Source organism: Artibeus jamaicensis, unplaced genomic scaffold (genome assembly GCF_021234435.1).
Source record: "Artibeus jamaicensis isolate MK-2021 breed Jamaican fruit bat unplaced genomic scaffold, CSHL_Jam_final contig_519, whole genome shotgun sequence".
Taxonomy (NCBI): Eukaryota; Metazoa; Chordata; class Mammalia; order Chiroptera; family Phyllostomidae; genus Artibeus; species Artibeus jamaicensis.
This window is the reverse complement of record NW_026521871.1, coordinates 43,076,445-43,092,873: the sequence shown is the minus strand read 5'-3', so window position 1 is coordinate 43,092,873 and position 16,429 is coordinate 43,076,445. Positions and strand designations below refer to the sequence as shown.

The 16,429-nt window shown below is 43.1% G+C and overlaps 1 protein-coding gene across 2 annotated transcripts in view; it reads right to left on the bottom strand.

Annotated features, from left to right (window-relative positions):
- Nucleotides 1-16,429, bottom strand: part of TGFBR2 (transforming growth factor beta receptor 2) — a 79,918-nt gene that overhangs the window by 21,965 nt on the left and 41,524 nt on the right. The gene's annotated exons all lie outside the window — the stretch shown is intronic.

The following is a 16,429-nucleotide window of genomic DNA, read 5'->3' as shown; positions in this document are numbered from 1 at the left end:
TGTGTCCTAAGAATTTTGTATAATATTTATATTTAATCAGAAAAACCCTATGAGGTGATGCTGCTGTTATTATAAACCCTATTTTACACCCGGGGAACCTAAAAGGGTCAAATGGTTTAAACAATTTCCCAAAGTCATAAACATAGGCAGTGGCAAAGCTGACATTTGAAAAGAGCTCCTTCGGATTGGTGAGACCCCCGCTCTTAACCCTGTGCCATGAGCTAAAACTTCACATTGGAGAGAAACAACTCACAGTGACTTCATACAGCCTCTCAGTTTAATGAAGTGTCTTTCTTTATTGGGGGCTGGACTAAGCAAGTTTATAGCCATCTGTCAAGTGATATCAGCAATTCTTGGATAATGCGTCTTAAGAAGCATATTCTGGGTGTATAGACTATTTCCCTTGTTCTTAACTAGCAACCACAGTTGAGTGGCGTCCCTCAAATAGACCCAAATATTGGGTCTTTTCTCTGAGTGTGAAGAAAGTCTTACGTGAGGAAGAACTCTAAAATCTTTTTCTTTCTTTCTCAGAACCTGTCCCAGGGCCTAGATAGAACATAGGTGGGAGAATCAGGAATGGTTTTTAAACTATTCGAACCTTCCATGAATTGTTTCCTGGATGCACAGGTAACTTAATGCTCAAGACCTGACATTCACTTTACACTTCCTTGTTCTGTAACATTGAGCTGGATATAGTTCTGGAGGGCATAACAAATAAGGGAAAGTTCCCAAGGTTATAAACGATGAGTCTCTTTATTATAATAGTAGAAGCTTTGAGGCTAGGCTTCATGGATAGAATTCAGTACCTCTGTGAATTTAAACGAGCAAAATTTGCATCTTTTAATTTTCTCTAACCTTTAGCTAAAATGTAACATTTCCTAGTATTAGCTATACTTATGACTTTGTTGCTGATAGAAACCAAAGATATTTTCATGCCATATTACATTTATTGCAGATATCTTGGCATATCATTTATACTCATCGCTTAGACATTTCGAGTTTGATGGTTAGATTTTGTTATTTAAAGCATTACCACAGAAGCAGATATTATTACAACAAAAATGTATATTTAAGATATTTGATCATTGCAATTTAATCTCATAGATTTCCTTTGGAATCCTGTGTTTTATATTTTATGCATTTAAGAAACATCACTCTGAGGAGGGGTCCACAGCTTTCTCTAGACTTCGAAGAAGTACATGGAACACACATGCAGAAAGCCCTTGGCAGAGAGAAGGCACTTGACTCTCATCTCTTGGCCAGGATTTCCTAGAGCAGAGTTTGAGATACTTCTGTTTCTTGGGGAAGTTGGTAAGGGGGGAAACTGGTGCCCAGGATGAAGCCTCCTGGCCTGATACTGTGTCTCCCATGGCAACCGTGGATTCTGTCCCAGCTATAGTCACATGTCCAGGAAGCTCTGCAGTGGAACATGATGGGACCCCCTCCCTTGAACTCTCTTAATAATAAAGAACTACCATAATGTACTTTATTGAGCTAGGCACTGAGCCATTTGCATCATCTCATTTTAGAGAGAGAAGAAGAAAAAAAAGAAAGAGAAGAGAGAGGTAGAAGAAAAGGGGATGTTGAGGTTTCTGGTGATTCACACATGGGCAAGCAGGCAAGCCCATTCCCCCAGGTCCGAGTGGCTCCTTCATTACGTGCCACCAGACTGTTTCCCTAGCAGCGAATCCAGAGGTCCGTTCAATAACTGGAAATTTCCAACAAAATGTGTCCCACATAGAGAGCGTGGATTTAGTTGCAAATAAGGAGCCATCTGCAAATGTCAGTCTTGATTGATAAATATTTTTAAAAGACAAATGTCAGATAAATGTTAGTATGCCATAAAAAACACAAACTGGCAGAAAACCTCAAGAGGAAATTCCATGGTATACATTCCTCTGGTGTGATGTAAAAGTAAACAAGTTGCTGAATCACACACACACACACACACACACAGAGGACAATGAGAACAGGTGGTTTCCAGCCTCTTTCACGTCCTTTGTTCTGCTCAAATCCAACACTGGTGGCTAAAAGGAACTCAAAGCTGAACCTCTATTAGTCACAATTTTTTAAAAACCGCACAGTAAAAAAGACACTAAATTAAGAACAACACAGCAAAAAAGCCTACGTGGATCAGTTGTATGTGTTGATGAAAACCAAATCAAAATAGATGAATTGGGGAAATGGGCTCCACCACTCAAAGAAGGAGTTAGGAGCAAAAATTTACCAAGATACTATTTTATTTGAGCAACAAGAGATGGGTATGGATGGTCGTCTTCCGCATACCTTGCTGCGTGGGTACACTCATGAACATCCCATGACAGCTACAGAGATTCTTTTGAAGTTGGCAGTGACCGTCTAACCACAAAGATGTTCACAAGCCAACATGTTCACCTAAAGCAACAGGATATATATGCAACTGGCAGAGGTCCAAAGAAGGAAACTGTGCTGAAGAGAGATAGGCTGGGGGGAAGGGAGTGTTTCCTGCCTCGAGCCATTATGTTCATTATAACATTAAAAAGTCCAGTAGTCACTTACTGAGCACCTACTAACTACTTTACCTGGCTTATTTTGACTCCTCTGAGCCGCACTGCTAGATATGTATTATTATTCCCATTTCATAGAAATGGATGCAGGGGAAAGAGACATAAAGGAAGCTGGGGTAGATGCAGAGATGCCTTGCAGTGTAGTTCATGGCGCATCTGGAGGGGTTGGGTTTCACTGATGAGGGATGGTTATGGCAGTTCTCAGGATAAGTGAGCCAACCCAGGGGTCACCGTGAAAATTGCAAAAAAAATTCCTTTGATTACGGAAACAAAGGAGAAAGGAAGAGACGGTACAGATGGTTGCAGTTGGTGAAAACAAAGACATAAGAGGAAGAATAAACAGACCCCAAGTTGGCACATCAGAGAGAGCTCGGTGGGGCTGATAATGGAGCAGAAGCACCCAGGGGACAGAGAGTGACAGGCCCAGCAAAGACTCAAAGGATGAGGCAAATCCACAAACAGCATTTTGTTAATAAATGGGACACCATAGAGCAGAATTGACCTTCCCAGATAAAGAACGTTTTTAGAAATCCACAGCCTCACCTAGCCTGCTCCTGTCTTACCCAGTCTCAAACACCATGGTGGTAGCTCATCTACTATACAAACAGATTCACCAACATCCAGCTTTTCTTTCTGACAGAACCATTTATAATGATGGAATGATCTAGGTGTCAGGAAGAATAAAAGATTTCACAATATTCAAAGTACTCTTATTTTCAGTCAAAAGAAAAACAAAAACCAAACCTGTTTATTTCCAAACAGACTAACACAAAGTACATTCTGTTAAAACAGTGTATTTGAGGGTTTTTTTTTAAATCCCAGGTCTCCCATATATTCTGGAATTAGCTTTCTCTGCCATGCTGGTTGGCTGCCTGACATTTAAGCTCATTTGATTTCCCTTTAACAGTTCAGCAGAATATCCTGCACCAGCGACTGTATTTAAAATCCTGAAGTCCCTGCTACTCTTGGAAGAGAATTCTCTTCATTGTTCTACGATCTAAGGGTTGTGGTCGCATCTTTCCTGTTACTCCACTTGCAAAGCACGATGTTTCTGGGACCCCACTAAGTTGAGATCCGATGCCATGATTTTCTCAATGCACACCAAGAAGTTGCCTTGTTTGACAATTTGAAGGGCAACGAAGTACTTCTAGACTGAAACTAGTAATATTTCATCAGGCAATAGTAAGCTCCAAGAGTAATCAAAGTAGATCTTGAGATTTAAAATTTATGATACCAATCTGTATATTTAGAGATAATGTAACTTGGTTTTTAAGAACTTGGGACTCTGATTTTAGACCTGGATTTGCTGTTTCCCAATTATGTGACCCAGGGTCTCAGTTTTGTCTGCACAATGAAGACAACCCAGAACCAAGCCCCTTGGGTTGGAGTCTGACAAGAAATAATGTTCGTTAAGCTCTTAGGCATGACACATTTAAGATAGAAAGCATTCCATGAATATATTTTATTATTTTATGATAGACCTTAATAAGCTGGTTTTAATTACTAACATATTTCACAAATTTCTAACCAGAAAAAAAAAGTCTGAGTCTGGCAAAGAAGCATTAAGATATCACAAGGCATGTAACCTGACTAGTTAGCTTTGCCTCTTCTTACAACACGTCAAGTAATAAATGCTCTTTATAGAGGAATCATTTGCCCCATGAGTATCTGAGCTTCAGAATTCTTTCTTGAAAAAGCGAAGCAAGATAACCTTGTCAGAAATAAGTTTAGGAACGCCATCGCTGAAGAGTCTGGCACGAAAAACCAAAAATAAGGCAGAAGACTATGGAGGTATTCAGTCTGGCTGTGCTAAAGGGGACGCGTGCTTTTCGGTTTGAATGCTGTTGCCTTCCCAGAGACATAGCCCCACTGAACCATAAGGCTGGTAAAGTTGCACCCAGTTATAATACAGAAAATGATGAACGTGAGCAAATGGCACTGACCTCTCCTAAATGTTTAGTGGATATGTTCCGAGTGTGTTCACCAATCAGGCAAAGGAAGCACTGCTGAGTCTTGGCACTGAGCAAGTGGATGTGCGGTGCTGGGAGCCCCACGGAGAAAAATAAGGAGCAAAACAAGCTGCTTCTTTATTTTGTTACATTCCATATCCTTATCATCTGGTCTTGCTCCATCACTTAGGCACACACATGCACACACACCAGGCCATTAGACTATATAAATATCGAACTTGGGGATTCCAAGTACAAGCGCATTTTAAAAAATGTTGGTGGTATGGTACAGAAAGAATCTTTTGGCATCTTCCTGTTCAAAGTGTGTTTTTCCAGGCCAGCAGCAGGCATTACCTGGGAACTTACTGCATCAGAAATGCAGAATCTCAGCTCTGTCCTAAACTGCCAAAACAGAAGCTGCATTTTACAAAGTTCTCTAGGCGATTCAATGACACAAAGTTTGAGAAACACAGCTTTAGCAAACATGGAAGAAGCCCCTTGGTACTCTGCCATGGAGATGTTTCCCTCTTACAAAGAACATGTGTAGCGGACTTGTCTGCAGAGCCTTCATACAGTTGCATTCAGTGCTGGCCGATGAGAAAAATCCATGAGAATTTTCTAGTCAAATGAACCTTGGTGGAATGTGATACAATTCCCCATCCATCATTTCAATAAAAGGCAAACAGTTAAATTCAGGCAAACAATGTTAAAAAATCGCTGAAGTTAAACAACAGAAGGACAGTGAGCTCACTGGGCACGCAGGACTTAATTTAACTTCCAGCATACTGACAGGACTGTTTGTCTTTCTGGACAGACTTTGAGAATATTTTCTTTTCCCCCAAATGATGGAAGATGCCTTCTCTCCAGTCCCTGTGGTTGTTTTATGCCAATTATACGTATTTTAAAACTAAGCTATTCCCCAACTCTCGCAGCCCGCCCCACAGACTCCCTGACGTTATTTCCTTCCTACCTCTCTCCCCAACAAAAGGATCTTATATGAAGTCTAATCTGGTATGGCAACCTCTTCTGGAATATTCCTGAGAGATAGAGATAAAATCTCTCATTGAAAGATTTCAATAGAGTGACCCCACTCCTCTGTAAATCATCCCAGTATCTAATCCCAACAGATCTAGCTGCAGATCTATTAGACAGAATAAACTAACTCTAAACACTGGGGCATATAAAAAATTCATTCTTTATGATGTCATATACAGCCTTCCTGTTATGTCCACTTAGTGGTTTTCATGCTGCTCTCTAAAGCGAGAGACGATAAAATGATTCTTTCTTCTATGGGATGAGAGCTCCTAAACTCCTGGTGGGCTTTTAACTCATTTCTCTAAATCATCCCCCGTGTCCTTCGATCACTAATCAAAAGACATGTGTATCAGACTCTAAAGTCTCGTGTATTTGTCAGACCCTAAAATCTGCCTGCCCAGTGTACGGCTGGTGCCCAGTCAATGCCAGGTCCTGTTCTAAGTATAAAGTGATCTGTTCTCTGAAATCATTCTTGCTACTCAACAGTCTCCATGACATGTTTCGCTAGGCCCAGCGACAATGCTTGGAATGTCATCTCTGCAGCAAAGATGACAGCGGGACTCTCACTGCCCCTTTCTCTGAGTGCAGTTTAAGATGCCTACTGGTTTGTTTGTTCTGTTGTTTCATTTTGATTCTCTTGGCCAGATCACCCTGATTTCACAGTGGCCTTGACGTACCTGTAAGCCCCTGGGTCCCTATCATGGACAGATGCCCACCCAGCTTTCTGACCAGCCGTCCCTCTGCAATTGATCGTTTGAACCTGTGCGCCTCACTTTGCATTTCTCTGTTGTTTCCTATTACTGGTCATTCCAGGCAATTAAAACCCTGATTATGTCCCTGCTGTGTTAGACATTCCTTCCACATACCAACCTTCATGGGCCTCCTTGGAATATGGATTCTGGTGATTTCTGTGGCTTTAGTTTAGAAGGAGGGCAACTCACATTACCAGAGAACCTACCACGAGCCAGGTTTTGCTACGCCTTATGAACGTCTATTCCATCATGGATAGTACCTCAGCCTGATGTATGTTCTTTGAGTCTGGATTTATTTATTTTTTCATTTTCTCCTCCACGATATGGTCCGCTGACCCTTACAAGTAGGTTTTGTCAGGACCCCCCACCTGCCCTGACTCCTCAATTCCTTTTCTGGATTATATCTTCTACTCTGCCTAGAGGTCCTTCCTGTTTTCTGGAAACCAGAAAGCAGAGATAGCGTTCTTAACTGACCTCAGTATCTTCTCCAGTAGGGAAACCAGACCACTCTAGAACAGCCCGCTGATGACTCACAGTATCAATACGTGTCAGGGCACCAGAACACAGCCTTGCTTCTCTGCTGGCTTTCCACGTGAGCCATGGCTTTGCCATGATTCCCTCCCACCAGAGAGTCTCACCCCCTGCAGCTATGCACACTGCCCCCCCACCTCACCTCTGCCAAGACGGGAGCAGCCAACCCTTGCCATCCAACCTTTCAGTCATGACGTCAGGTTGAAAATGTGCCCACCCTTCGTGTATCATTTCATCACTTCTAAAACCTCAGATACCTGTGCTCGGGGGCCCCTTGGCCTCATCCTGAAGTAAGTGTTTGTCAGTTGTGAAAAGCAGAGTCACATCCTACAGTAAAGAATCTTATTATTCCTTGGGGGTGAGGCAATACAGGTATTTTATTTGCTCGTTTTCCTCTAACGCAGAAGGCGAGATTTCAGCTGTTGATACTTCTGGTGGTGGTTGCCGTTCTCTAATTGCTACCATCCTTTTCCAGGTTATATGGGGAACATGGTGAAAAATATAAAAAGATTTGGCAGAACAAACTGTCTTGAGTTCAGTGTCTCTCAACACTGGCTGCATGTTAAAATATCTTGGGGAGTATTTGTGTTTGTTTGTTTTTTAATTCTGATTCAAGGCCCCAGACCAATTAAGGGTAAAACTGCAGGGCTAAGACCCATTAATGAGTGGTTTTTAAAGTAGATAAGGTGTTTCCAATGTGCTGCCGAGGTTGGGAATGACTACTCCAACCCGACAGGAGAAATGTTAAATAAGACGGGACCTGGACGGTGGAATGGAGAGAATTTTAACAACCAAATGTAGGATCAATTGTTCCCGACACTGGAACTAGCTCTATCCTCATGAGGTAACACAAGGTGTATATATATTTTTTCAAAAGTAGAAAAGCAAATATTAATGGTTTCTTTAGAAGTTAATATTATATATTTAAAGCATAATTATTGCTGATAAAATTGATATTTTACCTAATGAGCAACATGCAGGAGTGATATGAGCATCAGAAAAGATTTTCCAAAAGCAAGTCAGCCAGATGTCCAACTGGCAGTAAACACAGGCTCTGAAGTTTAGCATGGGCGGAAATGAAAGTCAATTTCATGGTGGTTAGCTTGCTCCCTGATGTTTTTCCACTGGTGGGTCATGGCGATACTTGTAAAATAGCAAAAAGAGTCCCTCTGGACCCTTTTCACCATCACCCATTGTGTGTTGTTTACAGAACCCAAGGAGGGGTGGTGGGAAAGATGAGAAGCTGCCAACGTATCACCACAGCTTCATGGCAATGCCAGACACATCAGTCCAACCATTATACTGGTCACTCACAACTAGTGGTACTGGTCACTCCTGTCCAGTGGATGAGACTTGAGACAGACTATTATGTCCTTAGTGGATTCCACTCTGCGGTGATTCATGTCAGAATGAGGTTCCAGAGTGGAAATAATCATAACCAGCTACCACGTCTGGCCTCAGAGCATCTCGTTTACTTTGCCGCTTGGGAAATCGACAAAAGTCACTTATTTGACTAAAGTCACTCCAAATACATTCTCTAAGCTTCACTTGACTGCGTCACAATAGCCTCTGGCATGCACAATCTTCATTACTTTCTTGGCCAGACACTGGGCCAAATGCAGATTCAGAGGATGCTTTCTAACCTAACTCATTCACAACCAGAGGACTCTTTGCTGTGAGTCATCTCCTCAAATAACTTACTTCTCTTCCCAGGAATGAAACTAGCAACTTTAATCCATAATTTTCTTCCTCTGCTAACAACTTCTTGCAACCATATTTCCATGCCTATTTTTTCTCTTCTGCATTTAGACCAGAAAGTAAACCTGGTCTGTTTCTCTCGAAACAAAAATGCACAGCTGGCGAGACAGCTATTTTGAGTAGCAAGTGCACGGCTCAAAGGCAGCACACCCAGAAGCCCCGGACCTGCCAAAGCACCATTCATGCTTCTCATTTCTTACAGGCAAGAACCAGGAGTCACTCGAGAAGCCAGCTCCCTGCTCCTGGAATGGAACAAACACAAAATGAGATTTGGGAGAAAGGAGGCAGCACCTTCAACTCTTCCCTGACTCCAAAACCAATGTGAGCCAATCAAGTGCACCGGGCAGGGGATCAATACACAGAGTGGGCCCGCTGGATGGCAGGAGGCAATGTTATTGAGGTCACAGAAGGTCCAGGGGGAACCAGCTGGCTGAGATGTTCTGCTAGCAAGTTAAACACAGACAGGAAACCGCGTGTCTGATACTGTAAAAGAAAAAAAATCATTTGTCTTCCTGCCAGAGTTAGGCTTGCAAACCAAAGAGGCTGTTTTCATTTTAAAAGAAATTCTTCAACAATGGGAGAGGAAGGAATGAAACTCAGTGGCTACTAGAAGTCCTCATCTGCCCCAATTGGAGAGCAGGCTGACTGCAGACAGCTGAAGGTCAGCCATGAACACCCACCAGTAACGGCCGACATCTGATGGTCTGCTTCTCTACCGAACCACACTGGTTGAACTTTGAGTCAGTGTGGTTTCCAGAGTCCTGGTTTCTAAGTTAAACAGATATCATTGATGTATTTACTGATAGCTCCATCCTGTAAAAGAGAAAACGCTCCTACAACCTATAGGTAGACATAATAGTAAAGGAAGACAGAAGGAGCTGGAATCAAGACAAAGGAAAGATAAATACAAGAAAACAGGCAAGCAGGGGTGATAACAATATACGAAATGTGTGCACACAAACTGGACAGCAGCATGACTTAGATTGGATTCTATGCTTTTCTGGTAGTTGGTATCGAAGAGGGAAATTTTTAAAAAATGAAAAAAATATGACCATATGACCATCTGCATGAGGGGCTGGCCTGAAGCCTAGTTTTGTAAAAGAAGATTTATTGGAATACAGCTGTGTCCAATCGTTTACATACGGTCTATGGCTGCTTCAGCAGCAGGGTGGAGTAGCTGCAACAGAGACTCTCTGGCCTGCAAAGCCAAAAATGCTCATCAACTGGTCCTTTATCAAAGAAATGTGCTGTCCCCTGCTCCTTATGCTTCAAAGCGTCCTTATGTTCAGAACAAATAGATCCTCCTGCAGGAATAATCTTTCTGGGGTGGAGAGCTCAGAGAAAAACCTCCCGGCTTCCTCAGGAAGATAACCATACAACACACTAAAGAGTTTCCTCAACAGCATTCTTTACAGGGAGTATATCACGCAGATTCACAGGAATGTTGCTTATGATGTATGGCACCGAGACACAACTCAGCTGAAGGAATTTTCAGGAAGGAAGAGCAAAAGCAACATGATGTTGGTATACAGCTTCTTCCCCCCTCATCTGGCAAAATCCATAGATAAGACATTTGAATCTAGGGGAACAGGAACAGCCAAAATGCATCGAATACTTTCTGGCTTCTAGGTACTATTTTAAGTTCCCTACACGAATAAACTCATTTATCCTTACAAAAACCCTATTGAAAATGAGCACTGTTTCTGTCCCCATTTCTCAGAGGGGAAAACTAAGGTGAATTAGTTCACCCAAGGACAGACAGCTTGTAAATAGGTCAGCTGGGATCTGAACCCAGAAAATGTCACTGCGGAGACCATGATCTCAAAAGGTGAGCACATCCTGCTGGCCTGCATTTTTAAACATCCTTCCTCACAAACATGTGAGCAGTGTAAGTCTGCGATGCCCAGCTTGCCAAGGATTCACTGAATGGTGAGTTTCGAGATCTGTGTGTGCCCGGGGAACAGGCAGCCTCTTACGTAAAGTGTGTGGACCTCCGTGGATATAAAACTCAGAAAGAGCACTCCCTGCACCTGACCTGAATGTCAGAGGGTGAGGATATTCCCTAGAAAAGAGACAAGATTCTCCAACTCTCCTAGGGACAAACGTGGAGAACCAACTATGAGATCTGGAGGAAATTCATGGCCCATTTCTTGGTCATTGAAATGAAGAGTTTGGATGAGCAAATTTCATGGGTTTCATTTTAGCATAAAAAGGTTGTAACTCCAAAAAGACAAGGGAAAAGACAAGTGTCGGCAACGATGTAGGAAAAAGAGAACCTTTTCCATTGTTGGTAGGATTGTACATTGGTTCAGCTATACAGGAAAACAGCATGGAGGTCCCTCAAAAAATTAAACTTGGAACTATCATATGATGCAGCAATTGCACTTCTGGGTCGATCTCCAGGGGAAATGAAAACGGGAGCTTGAGGTGGTGTCTGCCCTCCCACCTTCACTGCAGCATCATTCCCAACGGCCAAGGTATGGAAAGAACCCAATGCTCATCAATGGCTGAATGGATAAAGAAAATTATCCTGTAATTTCCAACAACATGGATAGCTTTGAGGGCTTTACACTAAGTAAAATAAGCCAGACAGAGGAAGACAAATACTTCCTGTGATCACTGAAATGTAAAATCTAAAAATAAGTCAAACGCACAAAGAGTAGAATGGTGGTTGCCATGGGCCGGGGCTGGGGGCCATAGGGAGGCTGGTAAAAAGAGTACAAACTTTCAGCATAAGCTGGATAAGTGCTGAGAATCTAATGTAAAACATGGTGAACACAGTTGATAACAGTGGATTCTTCAATTACAATTTGCTAAGAGAGTAGAACTTCAATATTCTCACACACACACAAAATAGAAGACAAACAGGCCACCTGTTTAGACAACAGACCCGCTTCCATAATGTGTACATATATTACATTGAGGTGATGTACCCTTTAAATGTCTTCCAATTTAATTTGTGAATTATACCTCCGTCAAGCTGAGAAAGGGCGGAAATATACTGCCACCCCCAAAACGTTATGGCTCCAGAAAACAAGATGACGTGCCTGCCATTGGTGAACCAGCCCACGGTGAGGCTCTCACCCCGGGGTGGGGATCCCTGCTCCTGTTGTTCATGAGCCCCCACAGCCGGGCCTGGGGCGTGGTGCTGGCTTGCACTGCACTTCAGTTACGAAAGTGGGTGGGCCTCTGGCCTTGAAACCAAACTTCTCTAAGTCCAGCACTTGAGTTTAGCACTAATTCCCTTCCCTGCATGGCCACGGTGCCACTCAATTTCCAGAACAAGCAGTGCAGCTCTAAGTCAGGGGGAAAGACAGGAGGGCCAGGGTGCCAGTCCTCTGGGAACTAGATGTGTTCCAGAAGCAGGCCTCCCACAAGTCATCTTCTCGCTTTCCATGTACCCAAGTCCAGCAGATGGCTGAGGAACAAACTGATGCAGGCAATTTTTTGAAGTTCCACTTTATAACTTGTGTGGTAGCTCCGCAGAGCTCCCGAGCTTCCAAACAATTCTCTTATAGCTCCAATTTGTAAAAACGTGTTTTAAAATGCAAGTTGAAAGCATTCCTAAATGTCTTCTTGCTCTGGGAAATATTGGGGGATAATCCCACAGATAAACTAACACAAACGTTATCATGGAAACCAAAGGAATGTCACTGAAAAAGTGATTAATTTTCTCTATATCCAGACCCATGATAGTACGAAGTTTGCAGTGTATATAAAAAAAATGAACTTCACCATCACTGTTGCCAACCACCTACATTTCACTAGGGAGTTCTGTTCCATGAATGGACTGAGTGAAGTCCATTCACTCAGTGAATGGACTGTTTCCGAATGACCATGTGTAATACCAAAGTCACGCCTCTTGAGCTGATTAGCTCAGCAAGTTACCAGCATGAAGTTACCAAGACCCATATCTCATTACATCTCTAGCTGCTGGAGGTCATACCAGTGCTTTCCACACTTCAGTGGGCAAATAGGTCACCGAGGGCGCTGTTACAACAGCGCGGATACAATAGGTGCTGATACAGTAGGTTAGGAGGGCCCCATGGTTCTGTTCTTCCAACAAGCTCCCAGGTGCTACTGTGCTGCTCTGCTGAAACTTTGAGTGGCGAGGGCTTTCACCATTCAGGAGAGGTGAGCTCCTTGCCAGAGAGTGGCCTCCTCTGGGTACAGAGGAGCAATGAGTAAGAAAGGAGGTGCTGGTAGGCACCCGCTACTGGGCGAGACACTCCCGACATCATCCCCTTTAATTCCTACAGTGGCTCCAGCCAATAGCACCATTATCAGCCTAGTGGGTCAACGGTGGCACAGGCGGTCCATGAGAAGTACACGTGGCTCCAAAACACAAACTTTCTGCTAAAAAACAAGAAGAGGGAGTGAATCCCTTGAGCAAGCACAGAACTGAGATTACCCGAATCACTGATCTGAAAGGCCCTTGTGAGTTGTTCCTGTTTTATTTAGCTGCCTCCAGCTATGGTTGTGAGACAAATGAGGGACAAGGTGCCTAATTTGTAGCATTATCCAAGGGTGTCAAGCTACGTGGTTAGCTTTGATTCGAAATCCTAGGCTCCGCATGCTCCCCTTCCTCTGTGAAGTCATGTGGAGAAAAAGAGAACCTGGATGGGGCATGGATTAAAGGGAACAGGCTTCTCCCAAACTCCAGTGGTGTGATATCTAGACATCACTGCTCTGCGGCACCACACGGCCCAAACTCAGCTACAAAACCGCAATGCTGGAACGTACCTGAGGGCTGAACCCTGCTGGCTTTGCGTCTGAAGATAAGCAGGCATCCCAATCCCTGTAGAAAATGCCCAAATAATACTAACAGCTAAGGGCTCCTGAGTGACTCCTTCTGCTGCACCGGGCACTGTGGTCAAGACCTTGTGTGAATCTAGTCCATTCTCACATCACAACAACTCCCCCCGCCACCTGTCATTTCCATTTAACAGGTGAGGGGACTAAAACATGGACATGTCAGGCAGGTGGCCCAAGGTGGGAGTGCTGGTGAGTGGTAGAGTAGGCCGTAGACCCAGGAAACCCACCCCTGCCTGCCACTCTGAACCATTACGCTAGTCTGTTTCTCTCTTACCTAAAAGAGCAGACATCGTTTCCTCGCCTAGTGTTATGACGGCACTTCAAAACCATTTATGAAATGAATAACAATGAAAGGTTGGGGGTGACTCTTAAAGGCTCAGTGAGAAATCAATAACCATGTAATGCCTTTGCAAGGTGGCTATGACACTGGCCAGCAAACAGGGCAACTATTAGCTCTAGCTTCTCTCCTCCTATGTCCTACATTCGCTTCAGTCCTGGAGGCTGATCAGCCGTATGGGATTCCCAGCTCTCACCAGACCATCCATAAAACCAACACAAACACCCTCTCTTCCAGCTGGAATCTTAGGTGTACATTCCGATTGCCTCAGAAATCTACACATCTTCTGACAAGGTGACCTTCAGAGGCAGGACAAGGACATGTGACTTTTGGAGTGCACTTATGAGGAGCAGACCTTAGGTGAAGGCCCACCCTTCCCTCACACTATTTGCTATGTTGCTAAATGATACAGAGGTGCCTTTTTCTTTTCTTTCTTTCTTTCTTTTTTTTTGAGACTAAGCTTCTTGCCTGAGGCTGGGGGCATTCCACATGCCCATTCTTCAGAGGACTGAGGTCATGGCATTATTAACTAATAGGAAAATCACAAAGGAAAAAGGCAACCAAATTTTTTAAGTGTGAATAAAAATCCCAATATGACTGCAAAGCGGCATGAGAGAACTTATTGAGAGTGACGAAAGTGTTCTGTCTCTTGATTGTGGTAGCGGTTACACAGCTGTCCACATGTGTCACAATTCAGCCAACTGGACGGTTTAAAAAGGTGGATTTTATTTTATTAGATTACACCTCAGTAAAGCTCGGCTCTTTAAGAAACTGCAGGGTTTCCATGCAGACAGAATATCTTGTCTTGCAGAAAAAGTCCTTCTGGACGAATGGACAATCAACCATTCACAATGGCCAGGGAGATTAGGGAACAAAATGAAAGGAAGACTTTCCTCCCACCGTACCCTTTCTGAAGCATTTGGTTTTTAAAAATATATGTATATATTATCTGTTCAGACAAATAGCATGAGAGAGAGAGTAAGGAAAAGAGGGAAATGAAAAGAGAAGAAAGGGAGGGAGGGGAAAATGGAGGGAAGGAGGGAGGGTAGAGGAAGAAAGGAAGGAGGGAGAGAAGGGAAGGAGGGAAGGAAGGAGGGAGAGAAGGAAAGCCTCACAGATTTTTTAGTTCATACACAGCCCATTATTTAAGTCCTACCTATGGCACCTACTTGTCATGTGATTCTAGACAAAGTGTTAAACTTCTCTGAGCTTGGTTTCCTGATCTGTAGGGTGAGGATGCCTGTGTCATGGGGCGGCTCTGAGATTCACTGAGACCGTGCTATGAAAAGGTCTGAGCGCTGTACATCCTCTCTGAGTGCAGACTCAACTCATACCAGCACTGAAAATACAGAACTACATTTGAAAAGAAAATTTGTGGCTCAACATTTTCCCCCTAATATATTTAAGAAACCAGGATGATGTAAATAATTATCATCCATTGTGTTTGCAGATCATAAAACTGGCAACAAGAGCAGAATTTTATAGTAATTAAAAAAAATACACTGGGAGACACTCCAGAGATTTTGTGTGTTCACCATCTTGTTTGACTTGGACTGGAGAAGAGCCATCAAGCTTTTCATGCTTTAGTACAGGGGAGAAATGGACCCTGAAATGCTGCTGCTTTGGGGAGGGGGAGGAAATATCTCACTGCAGAGAAGAGAGATGCCTAACAAGCAAACACCCCCTAGAATATTAATTTTAGAAGACTAAATGCAAACCACCTTGGAATGTGTTAAAAGACTCCAAAGTCACCAAGACATCTGAGCCATCAGCTGTGCTGGATTTCTGGAGGTGTACAATGAGGAGTTGCCTTCAGGGCAGCTACGTCACGTCATAAGAAATTGTCTGATAATGAGTAAGAGGGAAAATATATGAAGGTGGGCTTGTGATTATTAGCTAAGTTGATATACACTAAAAACTGAAGTCATTAATATCTCAAAAGCTTATGGTAATAAATATATCCAACTCGCAGGTCATTTATCAAATTTTATCTTTTGGGGATGAAATAAACTCTTCCATTGTGGGCAAGCCAGTATTAAAAAGGAGAAAAAAAACTGTCGCAAATGATGGTAACCATGTCTGGATATTCTACTCTTACAGATTAATTTCTTTAGCTTAGCCTGGACCTTCTTTTAAAAAGTGAACTCCTTGGAGAAGGTTGATATGTTAAGCCAGGATATCAAGTGTTATCATGCTTCAGTGTGATTTAATCTACTTATATCTTCCCTCCCACTTCAAATGACATTAGGAAAATGAGAAAAAGGGTGTGTTTCTAGAATGAGAAAAATAGGACAGAGGAGTGATTTTGGAGATTGTGTTGCACCAACAAGCTGTCCACAGCTGCCTTCATGGACTGAGCAGTTGGCGTAAGTGGAAAGCCGGACCAGGAGAGAGAGGGGAATTGGCAGTAGGTCAAGGGCACAGAGAGGAGAAGGCGAGTCTGCAGTGCTGGTGAGCACTGGGCACAACACAGGATACTGTCATTTCCCATCACTGAGACACACTTGGGGAGTGTGCAGACACAGCACTTGTGTTCCAAAAGGAATTTTTATTGAATCAGAACTATTTTGGCTTAAAGTAACCTTTTCCCATTCTGAACTGACATTCCTAAAACCAAGAGAATATAATTCTCACTATCAGACTGGCAAAATTAAAAGGCTTGTAATCTCCAGTGTTGGAGAAGGTACACGGAAATCCATGTGCTCA